Raw genomic sequence first — 19049 nt, 5'->3', positions numbered from 1 at the left:
AAAAAAAATCAATAAAGTTGATGAACTTCTAGCTCTACTAATAAAGAGAGAACAGGGTAAAGATATATTACTAATATTAGGAATGAAAGAAGAAACAATCTAGAGTCTACAGGTTAATAAGGAAATGCTATAAACAACTTTTTGCCAATAAATATAACATTTTAGGTGAAATAAATATATTCTAGAACACACAAATAATCTACATAGACTTGAAAACTAGAAAATTTCCATAACCCTAGATCTTTCAGGGTATTTTAATTGGTAATTAAAAAATTTCTCACTAAAGGAAACTCCAGACCCAGAGGCTTTCATTGGCAAATATTACTAAACATCTAAGAAAGAAATAGCATGAAACCTATATGAACACATCCAGAAATTAAAAGAAAAAGGGGTCATAATTACCTTAATATCAAAAGTAGGCAAAACTTTCACAGAAAAAATTATAGACAAATATCTCTTACTTGAAAAATCTTTTTACATTTTTGGCAAAGAAACCTAGTAATGTATAAATAGGATAAGGCAGTTTGCACATCTGTGGTTTATCTTGTGAATAAAGTCACCAAGTTAACAAAATAATTGGGAAAAAAAGAAACAAGGCCATTTTCAGAAACACCATTTGACAAAGTGCATGATAAAAACTCTTAGGAATTCAGAAATATAAAAGAACATCAGTGAAGCATCTATCAAAAACCTGAAGCTATGATTATACTTCATGGTGAAAGGCTGAATTCTTCCCCCTGAGATTGGGAACAAGTCAAGATACCTGCTTATATCATGTCTATCAAGATTTTGCTAGAAGATATAACCAATGCATTAAGAATAATAAAATAAAATAAAATGCATACATTTTGAAAAGAAATAAGTTTCACTTTATATTAAAACATCATGAGTATCCTAAGAAATCTACAAGAACTAATTCATGAATTAAGCAAGGTCATACTGTTCAAAGACAAAAGAAAAAAATCAATTGTGTATATTTATATATTAACAATCAATAACTGGAAATCAAAAATAAATCAAAATGCTTAAAATAATATCAACATATTAAATATATAGATATAAATTTAGCAACATATGTATAAAAAAAACCCAAAAACACTGTAGAAAGAAATTAAAGGAGACCCGCAAAATTGAGTGATATATCATATTGTTCATAGACAGGAAGATTCAGTAGTGATAAGATAACAATTCTCCCTAAAATGATTTATATATTTTATACAATCCCAATGAAAATGTAGTGGGATGTTTAGTAAAAATTGATAAGCTGATTCTTAAATTTATATGGAAAACTAATGACCCAGAATAGCTAAAACAATTAAGTAAAAAAGAACAAACATAAAAGACTCACACACTCTGATTTCAAGATATAGCATAAGTGTTCAAGATTTATTTCTTTTTACCATATTGCACTGGTTGTGATTTCCAGAACTATTTGAATGACAGTGGTGATGAAGATATAACATGCTTTGTTTTTGAACTTATAGGCAGAAAATTCAGATTTACATTGTCAAGCAAATTAGCTCTAGCGGTTTTTATTTTTTGTTTGTTTTAAAGATGTCATGTGTCTGTTAGGAAAATGTATTCTGAGATTGCTGAGTCTTTTTATTACAAATGGATGTTGAACTTGTCATATAATTTTTCTGCATATTTTAAGATAATATGGCTTTTATTTTTAGTTTGTTAATATGGTGAATTGTATTGATTTGTTCGTGAGTTTGGATCAGGTTTGTATTCTTGGGGTAAACCTAACTTGTTTGTGAAACATTATTGCTTTTATATTTTACCAATTTCAACATGTTAATATTTTATTGAGAATTTTTATGTCTATAGTCATGGGGTACACTGGTCTATAGTGGTTTTTTTTTTCCTTGTAATGTCTTTCTCTACTTCTAGCAGCATTAGGGTAACTTAGGAGTCATAACATGAATGGGTATTGTTTTCATCTTTTCTATTTTCTGAAAGGGATTTGCAGAATTTGGTTTATTTCTTTCATAAATGTGTGATTGAGTTCACTGTGAACACATCTAAGGCTTGTTTTTTATTGAAGGATTTTTTATTACATATTAAATCTCTTCAATGGACATAGGTCTAATAATATTATTTCCTTTTGAGTAAGATTTGGTAGTTTGTTCTTTTAAGAAATTGACACATTTCATCCAGGTTGTCAAATTGATGGACAAAGAATTATTTGTAGGGTTTCTTTCTTATGGTTTTGGTATCTATACTACACAGTATTGAATACAACTTCATTTCTAAAGTTGATATATGTACACTCTCTTTTTTATTGGCCAATGTAGTTACAGCTTTATAAATTATTTTCAATAATTTCCATAATTTTTAGTTGATATTCGCTATTACTTTTGTTCTCAATTTTATGAATTCTATCCTTCTTTCTTATATAATACCTTTCTCTTGTTTTGAGTTTAATTTCTCATATTTTACTTGTTTATTAAGCAGGATATTTATGATATTGATTTGAGAACAATCTTTTCTTCTTCTTTTCTAGTATAAGTATCTAATACTTTAAACGTCCTTCCATCACAGTTTTAGTTGCATCTCATACATTTTGAAATGTTGTATTTTTATTTCATTCAGTCAAAATATTTGGTAATTTTCCTCAAAACTTCCCATTTTACCATTGAGTTATTTATAAATGTTTTATTTACTTTTCATGATTGGGTTTTTAGATATGTTTCTGTTGTTGATTTTATTTATTTTGAGAAAGGAAAAGAGGAAGAGTTCATGTGCACGTCGGAGAGGGGCAGAGAGAAGAGAGAGAATCCCAAACAGGTTCTGTGCTGTCAGTACAGAGCCTGATGCAGGGCCCAATCCCACAAACTGTGACATCGTGACATGAGCCAAAATCAAAAGTAGGATGATTAACCGAATGATTAACCGACTGATCCACTCAGGTGCCCTAATTTTAAATTTTATTGTATTGTGAATTTTGTATAATTATATATTTTCAGTTCATTGTGGTTTGTTTAATGGCTCAGAATATGGTCTAGTTGAATGTTTCATATACACTTGAGGAAATGTGTATTCTATTATTCTTGAGTAGAGAGCCAATTAGATCAATTTGATTATGTTGTTCAGTTCTTCTATACCATTACTGATTTTCTATGTGTTCTATCATTTAATGAGAGAAGTGTTTAACTCTCCAAATACATTCTCTCATGTAGCTTATTATTTGATACAAAGCAGTGACCTTATTTCTTTATACTTTTGAATATTACACTCACTTTAAAAGCTAGTCTTAAATTATTATCCTTATACTCTATTACAATATAGTTTAAATTATTACTCAAAGAACTAAGTAGGTTATTGTATTATTATTGCATTATTGTTATTATTCTAAATAATCTACATAGATTAACCATATCATTTATGTATCAAATCACTTTCATGTGTTTGTTTCCCTTGTATATTATGATATTTAGACTCAGACATAAATGAATATATTTTCAAGAACAGATAATTATAACATGAGGTTTTCTTTGTTAGTGGATCTACTTTGTTGAAAATCTTATCAATATTTTTCAAAAACTGAAAATCCCTATTTTTTACATAGAAATCAAATATTGAATACAAATTCTATCAATGTTATCAGTCTTGTAGACAAATATCAAGGCTTATAGAATCATGAGATATTTAATTAAATTGACCTCACCATATCGTATTGCATTATGGAAACAAGTAATAATCAATCTCACTTGTAAATCAGAGCAAGGAACATTCACTGTATTCTACCATATCTTTTTAGTTGTATTCCCTTTCATTATAATAGTTTCCTATATTATCCTAAGGAGGAAAATAAAAGCATTATCAAGTGAAGTAAAATAAGTGGCTCAAATGATTTGCTTTTATGGTACATGAAGTTAATTTCTGTCTTCTTGTAAATTATTATTATGTGAACAGTTACAACATTCCCATTTAAGGTATCCAAGTTCAAAATGATTCCATCAGTGACTGTAGGTATATTTTACACCATTTTAAGCTCAGAATTATATTTTACCAAATATTGGGCACTGAAATACAAAAAGGAGATAAAAGTGATATTTGATACATATGCATTCACTTTTGGTTTGAAACAAATAGTCTTATAAAGTAAATCAGTGAAAATCTTGATTCTTTTCTGTTTGTTTATTTGTTTGTTTTTGAGAGAGCACAAGCAGGGGAGGAGCAGAGAGAGGGAGACAGAGGATCCAAAGTGGGCTCTGTGCTGACAGGCTGATAGCAGGGACCCCCCAGGTGGAACTCAAAATCATGAACCATGAGATTGTGACCTGAACCGAAGTCAGAAGCTCAGCGGACTGAGCCACCCAGGTGTCCTGAAAATCTTGATCCTTTTGAGGAAAGCCACAGTTCGATTTTAGGTTATTGGTGGATCTTCCACCCCTCTATTAGCCTTGGAACCCACTCCTATTTAGGGGCTTCATACTGAGAATATTATGGTTTCCCACAGAAAAATAGCTGTTGCTTCTTTTCACAGTTCTTAAAACTTCAATTCCATTCTGGCTTCCAGAATATTCTCCAATCCCATACTGGTTTCCCTACTGAACTCTCTGAGCTTATTTCCTTTCGATTTTTTTACTTGCTCACTTGGCTCTGATCACCCAGGTCTCTTCACTATTCCTTGTTTAGCAGGCCTCTCTTTTAGGGCTTTCACACTTGCACTTCCCAGAACACTAAGACACCCTAAGGACTTCTGTCCTCCTCTCAGATTTCTGCTCAAATATCATCTTATCAGAGAGGCTTTTCTAGACCATTTACCATCCTTATTTTTTTTGTCCAAACACTCTTATCATGACCTAGCATATTATATATGCAGTTCCTATTTATTTTCCATCTTGACTTCCATTAACATTCAATTTCCTTTAGAAAGGAGACTGTCCATTTTGTTTACTTCTATATCCCCAGGGCCTAGAGTTCTACCAACAAGAAGTAGACACTTAAGAAATACTATTTGATATATTTATTGGCTGAATTAATGAGGAGAATATGCCCTGAACTGTATATAAGCTTGCATTGATATTAATTGCCAACACACATCCATCTTGAAGCACTGTATATTTGTGAACTTGTGCAAAACTATACAACTTGCATTTTTCAAGATAACAAAATAAAAGAAGTGCATTCTTACAGCCTTACCCATAATGCTTTTTGTAAACTTTCTAAACACATCAGTAATTATGATAGAAGAACAGTATGAGATTTAGTTAAAGGGAAAGCATGGATTTATTGATGTGTTGTCTCCATGTGAAAATGTGCTACAATTTAAGGACTGCATTTGTTGTGATGAGCACTGGGTGTTGTATGGAAATTTTGAAACACTATATTGTACATCTGAAACTTATATTACACTGTATATTAACTAACTGGAATTTAGGAGTCTCATGCTCTACCGACTGAGCTACCCAGGCGCCTAACTAACTGGAATTTAAATAAAAACTTAAACAATTTTTTTAAATATTTTATGGCTTTACTTGAAGTTTTAAAAATATTCTATATATCTATATTTGATTCAAGTATTTGTGTAACTCCAAGTATCTCTGAAAACCATAAAAATTCACAGAGCACAAGTGGAAAACTCATAAAGTGGAAGAATATACATCTCAAAAGAATATAACTTTCATTAACCAGAATAAAAAAAAAAAGGAAAGAAGCAGGCTGTGGTGAAGGCTATTTTGTACCAATCCTTAAACAAGGGATCACTCTTACAGAATGGGTCTATCCTAAAACAAAAGGCCTGAGGAGAGCCCTTCTGTCATGAGAACAGTCCAAATCCTAATGCCCACTCCTTGATAGAACTGCTTCCAAAACATTGTTGACTCCAAAGAAGATACAACTATTACATTTGAAAACTAAACCTTAGCAAGAAAGAAGGAAAAAAAGAAAGAAAAGGAAAGGAAAGGAAAGGAAAGGAAAGGAAGGAAGGAAGGAAGGAAGGAAGGAAGGAAGGAAGGAAGGAAGGAAGGAAGGAAAGAAGGAAGGAAAGAAGGAAGGAAAGAAGGAAGGAAGAAAAAAGAAAAACACGGTTCAGTGGGTATTTATTGAATGTCTACTTACTATGTACAAAGTTAGGAGTGACAAAAAGGGCTACAAAAATAAATAAATGAGCAATTCATTCAATTAACAATTATTGGCCGAGCTCCTGCTACATCCAGATATTGCTCAAAGCAAAATAAAGAAAAATTCTAGATGCTTAAGGAACTTGAGAGAAGTGGGTAAGTAGGGTTTATTCAAGAGGGAAAAATTGAATACTGTAAGAGTAAATTTATCATAATGTGATGTGAACAGAGGAACAGAAATGAGGGCAAGCAGGAGTTTTGAAGAATGGCTCAGGTACTTTGTGTTGGCTAGATTGAAAATGAGCTGTGTAAGATACTTATGGAGCAGGGGCGGGGCTGGGGGGATTCACACTGCAGAGACTTCAAATGCCAAGTCTGAGAATTTTGTACCGAATTTGCTGGTCATGAAGAGCCAGTGAAGGTTTGTGAATAAGCAAGTAGTCTTAGAAGTCAGAGTGAAACAAAGAATGCACTATTACATGTTGATATTATTTTAAAACATTAACTTGCCTACATTTTGTTTCATTCTCAAAAGCCCTACAGTAGACAGATACATGTCTCTTCATAAGCTACCAGGGGGAAAAAAAAGAAAAAAAATGAACAATAAACTTAGTAGCTTTGACTCCTTTTATCTTATGAAGGTCCCTTTCTTTTGTATGGAAAGCTAGATCTTTTTTGAGTTACTCGTGGTTGATCTCCTTGACCTATTTGCCATTTTGAAAGAAACTGTGATGGGTTTTAAAATATTGTAGGAATATACCCAGATGAGCACAATGCCTGGCCCTTGTACCATGATGAAAAGCAATATTTGGGCATCTAATATTTGTATTCACTTCAACTTGTTTGTTCATTTTTCATTGTCAGTGCCCATAGAGATGAAAGAAATCAGTTCATTATTGATTACTTTTAAATTCAGACAAGCTTGGGGAGGGATGGACTCAGACAGATGCTTGTGCACCATTATGAATGTTACATCCAACCAGCACCTGTTAAAGAACGTTAATGAAAATAGTATTTTGGATGATGTTCTTACAAGTCACTTCATTTAGTCTGTTATTTACTTACATCCATATATGTTAAACTATACTTACTAAAATGGCCTTGCCAAAAAAGTCAAGCAGATAATTTTGACTGACACCATCTCTGTATTTTGCTCACACAAACACATAGAGAGAGATGGTTGAACAGCAGATTTCTTTTGCATGAAGGCCTAACACCTTTGCATATGACTCAACTTACTACCCTAATGTAGTGCTCATTAATCTGTGGAGCTTTCTTGGAAGATAAGAAGCTTTAAAATGAAAATAGTAAATTCTCTAACTTCCCAGCATCTGCCCAGTAATTCATATTTTCTAGACAGATTTGCAGAATTCTTCCCCCAAGTTACCTTTGTGACGCTTGCTTGAGCAGAATAAAATGAGGAAAGGTTTTAAGTTTAAAACATACCTACAAGAAAACTAACTTAAAAAACTTAATCATCTTATACATAATAAAATAATAATTTAATACAAAGAATTCCTAGCAATGCTAATCAACTTCCTGAAAATCAGCAGGCTAAAACAATCATTTGCCCTACATTATCATTCTGGCCTTTTTGCAACTGAGTCCCTGAAAGTAAATGATGTCACTTCCCCTTCACTAAAAAGATCTTTTTGACCATTTCCATGAGACATACATTAAGTTGTTTTGGAAGTCGCTGCTAATAATCTTGCCCTTTAGACCTTGGCTTGCAGAGATAATGAGTCGGAATTTGCTGAACATTTCATCTCTTCTTCAAGTTCCAGCATGGGCAGGGTATTGAATGACCCAGTCTGGTAAAACATAACTGCACTTTCTTTATTCTCATTACACTTAGGAAGCAAAATCTGATTAGCTAACTGACTGGAGAACTGTGTATGGTTAACTGAAATATGACCCATCAATTGAGAAGCTTTAACATTGCGGGACAGACCAGGAAAGGCGGGAAACTTCCAGTTGTTTTTCAGTTGGAAGCTCATTTAACTCTCAATAAGCTGTTTCTAGAAACTAAGTCTAAATTCATTGTATCCCCTTCCTGAAAGGTTTCTCAAAATGTTTCTCTAACTCTAAAATGAGGTAGAATTGAGAGGGAATGGATCCTTAAACTATTATTTTCAGTTACAAATTTAGTTTACTGAAATGTTAATGGCTAAAATACAAATGTCTTATTTTAAGTACTGGCAAATGTTATAAAATCTAATATCTCTTATCCAGATGCTAATCTTGTTATGATTAGTATTTCAATTCAATCAATGCCAATCAAAACATGACTTTGGGAAAATTGAATGGATTTATTCATTCTCGCATTAGTGAGTGCTCCTTTGCTTTCCTGGGCAGTGCCCACCTTTAAACTGAGGAGATGTGTTTGGGGGGGGTGCTGCCTGGGTGGCTCAGTCAGTTGAACATCTGACTTTGGCTCAGGTCATGATCTTATTGTTCATGAATTTGAGCCCTGCACTGGGCTCTCTGCTGTCAGGATGGAGCCCACTTCAGATCTTCTGTCCCCCTCTCTCTCTGTACCTCCCCCACTCATCCTCCCTCTCTCTCAAAAATAAATAAACATTTTAAATTAACATTTTTAAATTGAAGACATAGGAAAACAGGCAATAATTACAACACTGCATTAAGGACCATAACAGAAAAATAAGTACATATGTATTTTTATATAATAGTAATTATAGAGCTCTTCTAGCTCTAATCCTCCTCAGAGATTTGCTTTATGATACTATTTATTTATTTATTTATTTATTTATTTATTTATTTATGAGTGTTAGAATTTTCACAAGTATTCCTGAATTTCACACATTTTACATTTCAATGCAAGCATTCAAAATCCTTCCAAAGGTTTCTTGATGGTCCCATCTTACAAAGAGGGGCCTGCAGCACAAAATACATAGCTTACTTTTGTCCAGGAAAGACTCAGAGTAAGACTATCATACATCTGTCTCCAGCCCTCTCACAGAATGCTAAGACATACCTTGCAGTAGCCATGCCATTTTACATGATTCCACAATCTCAAGTCATACCATAAAAAGATTGGCCTGAGGTTATCCTGAGGCATCTCTGGTTGTGCCTGGTTGTGTAAGCTTAGAGCGTCTGGTCAGTCCATCTGACTGATATCTTCTCTCCTTGGCTGCTTTCCATAAAGGTGGCTCAGTGAATGGGGGCATCGCTTCTTGCTCTGAGGATAGGCACTCATCTCTCTTCTCCAGGTCAGAGGGCTCATGGGGAACATTAACTCATATGTGTCACGGGAGTATCTCCTTTTCTGGAAAAATCTCATAAACTGCCTCACTGCAATAGTCATTCTTCCAAACTCTCCTGGAAATGCCTGCTGTCTAAAGGTCTTCCCTTATGTGTTTAAATCAAAACAAGAGGAGAGCTGTACTACTTTTCAGAAAAGTCCATCTGTCTCTACTCTGACATTCACAAACAAAAGAGCATAGGTATTCTTGCTTCTGTTGCTTGAGATCACCAGCGACAAAGTTTGTCCATGATTTCTATATGTATATAAAGAAATATTATAAAGTAATTACCATATTTTATTATATCTATTTAATGGAATCATATCAGGGCCTGGGCAGGTGAATATTCTTAGGCTCTTCACACAGTTCTCTCCATATGAAGATACTCTCTTCCCACTTCTAATAATTCTTCAGCCCTTGCTTAAATGTACTTTTCTCCAGATTTCTGAGATACACAAAAGTGTATTAAATGTTCTTGCTTTGTGCATCATTACCCTAACCCTCATCTTCCTTTCATTGTACTTATTCTTCTCTGTAAAACCCACAAGGACAGGGATTTTAATTAATTTGTTCATGACTGTAACCACATATTGGGTACTCACCAAATACATTTTGAGTAAATAATAAATAGATCAGTGACTCTATGATAATAGCACTACATTATTCATATATATTAAAATTGTATCAATTTCAAAGATGATAGAATAATATATGAAAATCAAATGTTATAAAGGGGCATAATATATGCAACTTATTCTCAAATGTTTCCAAAAATACTAATAATATGCACATAGAATCAAAAAGCAAACTTAACAGAATTTTATTGATTGGTGAACCTGTGTAATTCTTTTTGCAATATTTTGCTTTTTATGTTATTTTGACATTGATTTGAAATAAGCAATTAAGTTTTTAAAAACTTAAAAAATATTTTTAAAACTCCTACATTACAGTTCCTTTATATCAGCAGCATATTATTTGGGAATACTATTAAGTGCATTTGTGTGTATACCTATAAAAATTTAAACCTCTTCAAAAATGACTTTGAATTATGAGAACATTCCATTCTATATACATGCTAGATAAGAAAAATACAATGCTATTTGTCTTAAAGGAGTTTAGAAAATGCCACCCTAAATACACTGCATTGGTATATTATTTTTAGCTTGAAGACAGGAAAACAGCAAATTCAGGTACAGGCTTTCTATGAACTCCTGGTATCTGTCTAAAGACAGATTCTCCAAAACAAATTCAAATGTCAGCAGTGTGGTTCTGGGGAGTTTCATCAACAAGGAAATGTTGACTCCTATCACAAGACAGGAGCATATAAGTCCACACCACACTCAGACAAACTTTGTCACAAACTATCATAGCTCCCATTTTTCTGCTAAGGGCTCACTCATCTTCCCTAAAAGATCATTCACGTTCCCCTTAGTTCCCTAATTCCCTCTTCCTTTTCCTCTATTCAGATGATAGACAAGACCCCAAATCTCTTTTGCAGATTTCACTTTTGTTTTCCTATGATGTCCCCTGTACATCTTTTCTTCTGTTACTTGGCCTGTTGTCAGTTTATTTCATAGACCCATAGAACCTAGCAGTGAGGAAGAAAAATTTTTCCTCCCCTACAGTTTCATTACATAAATACAATAAAAAAGTAATCAAGATATAAAATTAAAAGTGTTACAAAATAGTAAGAAAAGATGTGATTGTCGTGTATATATTATGTGACTTGTAACGAAGTAATCATTGGAATTCTGACAGTTATGTAATCATTAACAAAATACTTAATTTCTCCATTAATTAAACATATTTATTAAATACTAGCACATAATAAATCCTAGAAATGTTACTTTTTAATTTATACTTCTTAATTATAATCCATTAGTTCTTAGGATAAGTAATACCCACTCAGTGCTGAGAATTACTACATAAAATATGTATTTTTTTACTTAACACAGTCTAATTGGAAATAAATAAAAGTTCAAGTGCAAACCAGAAAAAAATACAGGATTTTCATTAGTCAGTCAAGAAATACAGATATATAAACACATAAAGTAAAAAAACACTACAGATTGATTGTAGGTTGTTTGAGAGTCAAGTGGATTAAAACACTTTAAGTGGATATATTTTTTTTAAAAAGTCTAGATATAAAGCTAGAGATCTGAGACTCTTTCCAGAATAAAAGGAATACTGTGTAGTTTTTTATCTGTGCATTCTATTAACATTAAATTTAATTATGGCCCCTTTTCAGTGTAAAATAAAGATTTTTTTTTTAAAGATGAACTCAATGTTTGAATTTAGGAAACATTTTTTTTTTCATTTTTCAGCATTACAAGATCAAATATGCAATTAAATAAAATAATTCTTTTGAGTAATAATAACTTTGATTAATAAAAGTTTAAAAAGTTGGTATACTTTGGTGGTTAAAACTAATTTAATGACATTTTATCCAGCTATCCTCTAGCTGCCCATCAATATTTGGTGTTATGGGCTGAAATTGGGTTTCCGATAAATTCTAAAGTCCTTATGATTATATTTGGAGGTAGGGGAGACCTTTAAGGAGATTAAGTTAAAATGAATTTATATAGGTAGGTCCTAATCCAACAGGACTCATGTCCTTACAAGAAGAAAAGATTAGTACACAGACACCACAGCCTGGAAGATAATCATATGAGGACACACAAAGAAGGTGGCCATCTGCAAGACAAGGAGAGAGGCCTCAGAAGAAACTGAACCTTCTCATCCCTTGATCTCAGACTTCTAGTTTCCAGAACTGAGAGAAAATAAATTTTTGTTGTGTGGATCACCAACTCTGTAGTATTTTGTTATGGCAGCCTTAGTAAACTATTATATATAGTCACCTAGAATCCTAACTGATAAACATTTACATTAACAAGTGTCCCCCACATCTTTAATACCTCAGAACATGACAACAAGAAGCATTTTACCTTTCAAGCTGTATGCCCTTGGAAAAATTATATGACATAAGTCTCATTCTATCTATTCAATGGGAATAATGATTAAACCCTACCCCTAGAAATGTTGTGAAAAATAAATGAGATGAAACATGTAAATTTTTAGCCTATAGTGTATTGAATAGTAATTGTAGAATACATGTGGTCATTTTTCTTATTAATTATACAAGTTATTTCACAGGACTAGAATAAATTATCCCCTAATCAGATTTAATTACTAAGTGTGAATTCAGAAATAAATTAAAATGGGTTCAATGTCTTTTTATGGTATTTATTTTTGTTTTCTCTAGTATTTTTTGATGTATTTTCTTTTTTTTCTCATTTTTGTCTATGTGAAGTTGAAAAAACCAGTATTAAGAATGCTGTCAAGAATATTGGACTAAATTCTCCATAATAGATAAAATAACTGAGTACTGGATAATATTAATGGATGAGTAAAGAGCATATGTCAGATTTTCTCTCTCTCTTTCTCTCTCTCTCTCTCTCTCCCTCTCAACTCAATGTTTTTTTCTTTCTCTCTTTCTTTCTTTCTCTCTCTCTTTTTCTCTCTTTCTCTTTCTAATTTTAGAACCTCACATACACAGATTTAAGTTAATGGCATAATATCAGCATCATTACATCCAAATCGTCCTCTAATTTACTTTAATCATCATATTTTATTTTTTCTTTATCCTCTTTTTCTCCAGTCCCATTCCTCTCGCCTTCCATTCCTATTTTTTAGTATATTGAATGCATGACTTTACAGTCCTTTCCATTGCCAATTTTCTTATTTAGATGTAAATGTATCCTTGAAACTATATAGAGTGCTCTTTGAAATGTATGTATGTGAAAGAGAGAGACATGCGTTGTCTTCCATTATATGCATATACCACATTTAATTTATCATTTTTCATAGCAAAGGACACCTACGTTGCTTACGGTTCTTGGCTACAACAATCAGAAATGTTCTGAACTTTCTTACTTATATGTTATCTTTGCACCCTTGGAAAGATTATTTATATCCCATACGTGGAAGAAGCTTCCACCTAACTTTCCTTCCTTTCCTTTCCTTTCTCCTTCATTTAGGATCACATTCCAGTTGTGGTCTGATGGTTCTGCTAGCATCCCCTGACTCACTCCATCTTCTCTCACAGGGCTTCCCATTGATACATTCGTAGGTGATTAATACTATCTTGGTGTTTTCTCTCCAGAGAACATGGATTACACAAACTCTGATAAGTACTTCTTTTTCCGTTTTCTTTTTGGATTAGTTTGTTTTAATTTCAAGCATTATTATGTAACTTGTTTTTTAAGTCCTTTCCATTTTTCTCATGAAATTCTTACTCTTTTAATTCATGTTTTACTCTAGTTAATATAGATAAATAACTATAATGATTTCAAATCCTTAGTTGCATGGTTCCAATTTATGGACCACTGATCTCTGGTCTAGTTTTATTGATTGATTCATTGCTTAATAATTATTTTTTCTTATTTTTTGTCTAAGCTCTAGTTTTTTATTAAATGACAAAATCTGTATATAGAAGAATATTAGAACTTAGATAAATATAATTTATGTCTAGCAAAAGATATATCTCTCCTTCTGTCTGGCTATTAGCATAGGAGTTATCTCAGTGCACCACAGACTTCGGATGACTCCATAAGGGGAGGATCTGTGTTCACTGTGCAATTTAATGTGTGGTCTATAATGCTGGGGGTTTTCTCAGTGTCCCTGCTCCACTCTCAGCTTTCGGGAGTATAATAAAACTACACCACATGCCTGATCACTCTCCTCTTCCAGAAGTTAATGGCCACTGCTTTTTAGTGGGCCCAGAGCCCTCAGTGGGATAGGAGTTTTCTTGGTTACCCCATTCTAGTCAGTTTCAATCAGACCCTGTTTACCTGAGATTCTTACTCTCTGCCCTTTTAGAAGTAAAAAAAGTAATATTTTACTTATATTTATAAAAATACATTCTTCCTTGTACTGGTAAAGAGTCCTGAATATGAGCATGTAACCTGTCCCTACCCCAGAAGCAAACAATCTTTGCTTGGAATCAACAAATTATCCTCAACATTATCAGGTTTCTTGCCCTATCTCTTGTATCAATGTGAGAAGGATGGGAAAAGGAGGATCTTCTATGGAGCTTTGGGTAAGAAACATGGGGGAGTTCATAGCTTTTTCATTAGTTCCAGAGGGTTTTTCCTTTTTTCCTTCCCTCAATGTTGTTCTGGGACCACAGAGTAAAAATTTTTCTTCTTTTCCCCCCAAGGAGAAGAGGACTTTTGCTTGGCATGAGAGAAGATTCCAGTACATGAGTATAATTTAGTCCTGTCCTCTAGCATCAGTCAATTATCACCTGCATGCCTGCATGCACAGTTTACTTTGTATCTGTGTTCATGTCTACCACTTCTTCTTCCCACCATCTGCCAATAGTGTAACATCCAATTTGTTCTGTATCTCCTCAAAGTGCTTGTTATCCTTTGAATTAAGATAACATGGCTGCCTTACAATCTCAGCCTTACAAAATGTCCAAACAGTTCAAAATGTTATAATTGTGTAATTTATATGGCTTTTGGTTTTGGTGTGGGAGCAACATCCTTCTCTTGTGGCTTTCTAAGTAGAAGCAGGACTCAAACATTTTTGATATCGCAAACTCTATAAAAGACTGTGCCTCTCAATTTAACTAAAATCATAAAAGCTTATAACGAAAATGAATCTTGGGGGCGCCTGGGTGGCTCAGTAAGTTGAGTGACCGACTCTTGATATTGCCTCAGGTTGCGATCTCACAGTCATAGTATGAGCCCCACTTGGGGCTCAAAGCTGAGCATGGAACCTGCTTGGGATTCTTTCCCTTCTTCTCTCTCTCCCTCCTCTTGGTCTCTCTCTCTCTCTCTCTCTCTCTCTCTCTCTCTCTCTGTCTCAAAATAAATAAGCTTTGAAAAAATGAATCGATTATTTATGCTTTTAAAAATATTTCATTTTAATATTTTACTTCTATTTATAAAGCCAATTCTCAATATTTCTATTTCTCAATCTAAATTGGCACGTAGATTTATTTTAACATAGTTAACACTTTTTGTAATATGAAGTGGGTTAAAGTTTCAAAATATAGGGGCACCTGGCTGGCTCTGTTGGTTGAGTGTCCGACTCGATTTCCGCTCAGGTCATGATCCCAGGGTCATGGGATCGAGCCCCATGTCAGACTCCATGCTGGGCATGGAGCCTGCTTGAGATTCTTCATCTCTGCCTCTACCACTCTCCCCTGCTCGCTCGTTCTCTCTCAAAAAAATTAAAATATAGGGGCACCTGGGTGGCTCAGTTGGGTAAGCATCTGACTTCAGCTTAGGTCATGATCTCATCCAGAGTTTGAGCCCCGCGTTGGGCTCTGTCATCCAAGCCTGGACCATGCTTCAGATTCTGTGTGTGTGTCTCTCTCTCTGTCCCTCCTCCACCATGCTGTTTGTCTGTCTCTCTCAAAAATAAATATTAAAAAAATTAAAATATATATCATAACACCTCCCTTTGTTTTATAAGTGAAAGAGAAGAGGCACAAAAAGATTTAATTAATTTATCTAGGTACAAGTCAGTGGATGGGTACAACCCAATTTGTAGGTCAACTATGTCCAATACTAGTATTTGTGCATACCTTGGAAAATTTGTCAAATTTGGCTCAGGCTGAGTCAAAGTCTGTTTGCAAGAGTAACTTAGAAGCCTCTCAAGAGTGTACTCACACCCAGAGAAGAGAGTGAAACAAACACGTTTGATCTAGTAATAAAAGTTTAGTCATCAAAGATAGGGGACAAGGAGAGTTTAGCATCATGTTTGTAACTCAAATTTATCTTCAGATGCACTTCTTAATGGGGGATGGGTGATTCCTTCAAAATCTTAAGACACCAGTCCAAGCTAGTAGAGATAGTGTATTTTAAAACCCAAACATCGACAACGCCAATATTTTTCAGTTTCTCCTGGTATAAATAAAGGTAGTAGCAATTTCTTTTACAGCTCTATATTGCTATGTATAAAACTTTGTATCATATATAACTGTGATACGATCTTTTTACTTCCATCCAGATTGTCAAAAAATTGTATTAAATAATTAATGGATTAAATAAACTATATCTCCCAGTCATCTGCCTCTGATGAATACAGACCATATTGCTCTAAGACAACTCTCTCTTCATTTAGTTTTTGGATAACATATCCCTTAAGCATAGTGCACTATGATTTGACAACATATTTCAAACATAGCAGTATATGCACACATATATACACTCATGAATTCTTGTTCTTTATGTGCTTATGCCTGCTCTTGTTTCTCTTCCCTCACAATTAACTTGGAATCCAAGTACAAATTATTCACAATCATTAATTTCTGTTCACTCTCATTTCACCCATTCCTATGATTCTTAACAAAGGATTGGAGAAATGGAATGTGTTTGTGGTGAATGAAAGTGACCACAGCTACAAATAAAATCCAGAAGAAACCTATTTCACAAACGCTTTTGTAAGATATTGCAGTATAAGCACTGAAGCTTTTGGTACCCCTGAGGATAAAAACAACACTCAAGCAGAGAGAGGAAAACTGCCAGCTTCTATGAGGTTCACAAGTTGACTTTATCAAACTAAGGCCTTTAAAAAGCACAAACAACACTGGATGTTGAAAGTAGCAATGGTGATACCCAGGGGGAGGAAATGACAGTGATGCCTGACAACAAATAGCATAGTAGGAGGGACAGAAGCCACTAGAATGGTCTCAAATATGGGCACTTAAGGAAGGAGCAGCTATTACTGGAGGTTGCCAATGCATTGAAGATAGATAAAGCTGAATGATAGATAATTTCTGTTCACATCTAAAACATACCTTGGGAATGCCTAGAATTAACTGGGCTGGGGAGACTTTTGAATGTATTGACACTCTTACAAAAGATATGAAGAAATTACGAAGAAATATAAATTCACAAATGGTTAAAATAAGAGATATAATCAGGCATTAACTAAGATATATATATTAGCTATATATATATATATATATATATGTAAATTTTGTTCTCACTATAACTTAATCTTGTTAGTAGTTGTAAGAGTAAGTGGTGTAAAATTTTCACTACCTTTATATTTTTCAGTAGCATTATTCTTTTTAACCTTTCTTTTTTCTCATCATAGCACTTACCCTTATGATAAAAATAATATTACTATTTTTGTAGAAGTAAAAAAATATTAGAGCTGGAAGGGATTTTGAATATCATCTCATGACATCACCTCATATTATAAAAAGATAATTTGAGCTAAGTATGCAATCCAACTCACCCATCTGGTCGTTGAGCAAAAATTAATAATAGAGATTCATACTGTCAAAGTGCTGTGACACTGCACTGTAACCTTTGAAATACTGTACCTTTTTAGAACAGCTATTTTTAACATGAGGAATCAGTTTCAGAATCTAAATTTATATAAAAGATGGGGCACCTGGATGGCTCAGTCAGTTTATCATCTTACTTCAGCTCAGGTCATGATCTCACCGCTCGTCAGTTTGAGCCCCGCGTCAGGCTCTGTGCTGACAGCTCAGAGCCTAGAGCCTGCTTCCAATTTTGTCACTCCCTCTCTCTCTGCCCCTCTCCCACTCATGTTCTGCCTTTTTCTCTCAAAAATAAATAAACGTTAGAAAATTAATTTTATATAAAAGGGAACCATAAAAATTAAAGTTTTCAAAAATAACAAGATACCCCCCAAAAAAGACAAAAAGAAAATCAAAATCCACATCCCTATAGACAGTATTTAAAAAGGGAATGTTTGAGAGTCAATTCCATGACTCCTAAACTCCATTATGCATTTTGAAATATGAAACAATTGTGATGGTGTGCAGAAAAAAAAAAGTTGAACTTGTGAGGCTATTTATTTGGAGATTTGTTGCCATGCTGTACATTTCCTGAGGGAAGAGAGTTGTCAGTATTTCCTTTACTTTAAACTTAGTGTCGGGGCTTTGAGAGAGCCACTCAGAGACTTTGAATGCATTCCTTGCAGATAAGAGGCCAAGAAAAGTGAGAACAGATCCAAGCATGAGAAAAGGAAAGGGGCGGGGGGAGCCACAGTGTGTCCTAAAGCAATAGGCAAGAGGTGATTGTGTTAAGACCAGCCTGAACTCCATAATTCTCTTGGGTCAAATGATGTATGTGTGTTTCCTAGGCACGATTGTTGCCCCATGCAAAAGGGCAAGTGAATCTAGGACTACTTAAACTTCTTTACAAATGGAGCATCAAAGAATCTGAAGGGAATCCAGCATCCTAAAGTGGGGTGAAGATGAACAAGTGAGCCAGCCGCTGAGGTTGATCTTGTGAGTCTGAGGAATAGAAAACATGGCCAAGAGGTAAAAAGTTCTTGCCAATGGGATTGCCCCAAGAATACTCTGGAAGAAATAAGAAAGTAAGCAGTAAAGTCAAAGTTGACCATATTCCAGCTCTAGAGTTTATGAAGACACCCACTCAAGTCAGAAACACCTGATTCCTCTCCACTCACCACTTCTGTCATCCAATTAGAACAGAAACAGAGATTACAGAGTGAAGGAGGAGAAAGAAAGCAATAATAAAATGAAATAACCCAGTGGATAAATAGAAAAATATTTAAACAGACAATTCACACACACACACACACACTCAGACACACACACACACACGCACGCACGCACATGCACACAAACACACACACAGTCATGAAAATTTTTTTCTTAAATGGATTGTGCTTTTGGTGTCATTTTCAAAAAATTTTGAAC

This window comes from Prionailurus bengalensis, chromosome B1 (genome assembly GCF_016509475.1).
Source record: "Prionailurus bengalensis isolate Pbe53 chromosome B1, Fcat_Pben_1.1_paternal_pri, whole genome shotgun sequence".
In the NCBI taxonomy this organism is placed as follows: Eukaryota; Metazoa; Chordata; class Mammalia; order Carnivora; family Felidae; genus Prionailurus; species Prionailurus bengalensis.
The sequence above is the reverse complement of the archived record's forward strand: the minus strand, read 5'-3'. Positions refer to the sequence as shown.